The sequence below is a fragment of the Chiloscyllium plagiosum genome, chromosome 8 (genome assembly GCF_004010195.1).
Source record: "Chiloscyllium plagiosum isolate BGI_BamShark_2017 chromosome 8, ASM401019v2, whole genome shotgun sequence".
Taxonomy (NCBI): Eukaryota; Metazoa; Chordata; class Chondrichthyes; order Orectolobiformes; family Hemiscylliidae; genus Chiloscyllium; species Chiloscyllium plagiosum.
Window position 1 is genome coordinate 88881614 of NC_057717.1, and position 3739 is coordinate 88885352.

General features: G+C 42.9%; 1 long non-coding RNA gene across 1 annotated transcript in view; it reads right to left on the reverse strand.

The window, feature by feature from the left end:
- Window positions 1-3530, reverse strand: part of LOC122552441 — an 11422-nt gene extending 7892 nt beyond the window's left edge. The window contains exons 1-2 of the long non-coding RNA XR_006312399.1: window positions 3521-3530; window positions 2746-2748 (exon numbers count right to left, since the gene is read on the reverse strand). This is a non-coding gene — a long non-coding RNA (uncharacterized LOC122552441). The remainder of the gene's footprint in view (window positions 1-2745; window positions 2749-3520) is intronic.
- Between the last annotated feature and the right edge of the window lie 209 nt (window positions 3531-3739).

The window sequence follows — 3739 nt, forward strand, 5'->3', positions numbered from 1 at the left end:
TTAACTATATTTTATTTGTCTTGGTGTGAACAAAGGCAAACTTGGCAAGAGACTTGGCCACATTCCCCTCCCCATCACTGAGGACCAGGATTTGGGGCTGAATCCGCCTCGCTCCAACCCAGCTTCTTCACAAATACACAAAAAGTATATATTTATCTTTGCTGCTTGGCACCTTGGTTCTCCTGCTGGTTTTAGTTCGCCTGGTCCTTGTTTTCAACGCTCAGTCATTAACTCCAGTCTGGCCTCAGCAGAATTCAACTCTCTCCCTTGCTCCCACTCCCTCCGTACCTCCCTCCGACTCTCACAATATCCCCTGTCGTTTCTCCTCCTCCTTTTGTCTCACATTTTTTGCAGCCCCCCTCTGCATCATTCTCCTTTTCTCTCTCCCTCCATGTGGCCCTGTCACACACTTCCCTTCACATTCATCATAAAATTCCATTGCTCAGGCAACAGAGTGTGGACGGGATCACAGGTCGTTGAAAGGGGAAGACATTGGGCATGGTGTGGAGCATATGGAAAATCGTGTGTTAAACTACTGCAAACCCAAAGTTTAGACTTCAAGGTCCTATTGCAATACGTTCACGTGTGACATGAAGAGAATCGGTTTGAAGCAGATAAGAAGTATGAGAGAAAGCGACTGTTGCCTATGTCTTGTGGTTCAGGTGTGGGAAAGTGTTTGAAAAAAATAGTGTTGTATGTCGGGGAAAGATATCGTGGAATAGACTAACAGAAGGTACTCACCATTATCTGCAGCATCTGGAGGATCAAGTGAAAACATATCAATATAGTGCATGAGAAAAGCTACAGCGGCAGAGTTCTCATCAGGCAGCCATGTAGTGTCCACGTAAGAACAAATAAAGAAAGATATTTGAAAAGATCACGGACTTATTCATTATTTCTTAGGAATGCTAAATCCTGGCGTCGTCAATAGGATCAAAAAGATGAATGCTGGAACACAAAAGGCTCCCTACATCTGATCGGCGCACAGAGGTAAGGGCACATCTTGATTTTAAAGGTGCTTGGATGATAGTCAAAGTTCAGACCCACTTCAACCAACGCGATCCAGACCATGCCCGTGGTCTCCTACTTGAGCCCATGTCATTTGGAAGTCTGCACTTGGCAGAAAGAGAGTGCAATCTCTGGCCTACGGCTCATTGAGTCTCATCAGCCCTCAGTCCAACTAATAATCCATAAACAATCTTTCAAGCAATTTTGAAATTCTGAGAGTGGTATACAACTCGAGTCCCCGAACAGACGTGTAATTCTGCCCCCTGTACACCCTGCCCCCGCCAAACCGCGGTTGTCTACCTAACCTTAGACTTGAGATCAATTGTAACAGAAACGCATTACAAATAATGGCAGGAGAAAAGAAACAGGACCTTCCTACAACAGTAAAAGGAGGGCAGGCCCCGCCTGATAGTTATGTCGATGGAATTCTCCAAAAATCAATGGAACACAGTGAGCAACAATTTGAGCTCTCAAAAACCTTGACAGAAACCCGTAAACTCCATTAGAACAAGAGTACTTGCGTGATAAGAAACGTGTTTCTGGCAAAACCACCCATAATAAAGGTAAAGAAAGCATTCACCGATCTCTATTGGGTAAGGCAACAATTAGACAGCCACAAGAAACAATGAAGAAAACTAACCATTACCGGAAAGTTTAGCATTTAAAATATTAATTAAAAGCTGACTGTTAAGAATTTAAAATTGCAAAACAAAAATTAGGAGAGAGAGAGAGAGAAGAGCCAATTGCTGGAAGACAATTCACACTTTCCTGGCATGAGCAGACCGATTTAAATCACTTTTCTCATCCTTGATGTCCTTCAATGATAAAGTACGAATTCTAGAGAGAAGGGGCTGAACTGTTCAATTGCAGCTCTGACTCTCGTAAGTCTGAGGACGGGAATGAACTCTAAGGATAAGATTTCGAGGGATAGGGATGAAACAACATTGAAAAAAAAAATCAAAGTGATCATCCTGATACAAACTATAAGTATTTACAATGGATGATATGTATGTCGGCAAATCTCAAACTTGTGGAAAGATTGTCCAAAGAACTATCTCACCCATAAAGGCAGGTATGAAAAGATGTGATGAAGTGGAACAGCTTAAAGATACATATGGTTTGCATCCTTTGGATGGAGTACAGATATTGTCTAATATATTTGGAGACAATTCAGGAAAGAAACTGACCAGGAATGTTGAGGAAGAATTAGCCAATCATGGCCAGCACATTAATGAAGGTTGGGCTGCCTATGGCCCTGCTGAAACAGACTGGACTAAGACTGCGTCATGTCAGCAGAATGGAAGAACTTTCGAAAGCTGAATGGGGACAGATGTTCGCAGGTACAGGGAGAGCTGGAAAATGGGAAGCCTTCAGAAATGAGATAACAAGAATCCAGAAAACGTATATTCCTGTCAGGGTTAAAGGAAAGGCTGGTAGGTATAGGGAATGCTGGATGACGAAATAAATTGAGGGTTTTGTTAAGAAAAAGAAGGAAGCATAGACAGGATAGATCGAGTAAATCCTTAGAATAATATAAAGGAAGTAGGAGTATACTTAAGAGGGAAATCAGGAGGGTATAAAGGGGACATGAGATAGCTTTCGCAAATAGAATTAAGTAGAATCCAAAGGGCTTTTACAAATACATTAAGGACAAGAGGGTAACTAGGGAGAATACCTTCCTGAAGAAGGGCTTATGCCAGAAACATCAATTCTCCTGCTCCTTGGATGCTGCCTGACCTGCTGCGCTTTTTCAGCAACACACTTTTCAGCTTTTTTTCCAGTCAGCCAGGCGTCTATCCATGCTAGCATCTTGCCTCTAATACTATGGGCCTATACCTTACTTTGCAGTATCCTGTGCAGCATCTTGTCAAAAGCCTTCTTGAAGTTCAGGCAGATAACATCTGTTGGTTCTCTTTGGTCTAACCCTGCTCACTACCTCCCCAGAGAGTTCAAACAGATTTGTCAGGCATGACATTCCCTTGATGAACATATGTCGAAAGTGTGGAGCTGGAAAAGCACAGCAGGTCATACTGCATCCGAGGAGCAGGAGAATCGACGTTTTGGGCATAGGCCCTTCATCAGATATGAGGAAATTATGCTGACTTTTACCATGCACTTTCAAGTACTGAGAAAGCTGGTTCCTCACAATAGATTCCAGGATGTTAACAACGGCTGAGGTTAGGCTAATATCCTGCAATTTTGCGTATTTGTCCTTGCTCCCATTTTAAACAGGAGTATCATGTCTGCAATTTTCCAGTCCTCTGGGACCCTCCCGAACTTTAGCAATTCCTGAAAGATCACCACAAATGCCTCCAGTTTCTCTTCACCTATCTTCCGTTATGCTGACTTTTACCATGCACTTTCAAGTACTGAGAAAGCTGGTTCCTCACAATGGATTCCAGGATGTTAACAACGGCTGAGGTTAGGCTAATATTCTGCAATTTTGCGTATTTGTCCTTGCTCCCATTTTAAACAGGAGTATCATGTCTGCAATTTTCCAGTCCTCTGGGACCCTCCCGAACTTTAGCAATTCCTGAAAGATCACCACAAATGCCTCCATTTTCTCTTCACCTATCTTCCGTGAACTCTGGGGTGTGTACTCCATCTGGTCCAGCTGGCTTATCCACTTTTAGATCATTTCATTTTTCTCACACCTTTACCTTGGTGATGGTCAATATACTCAGCTTTGACACCTCTTACTGGTGTCTTCCACAGTGAAAACCGACGCAAA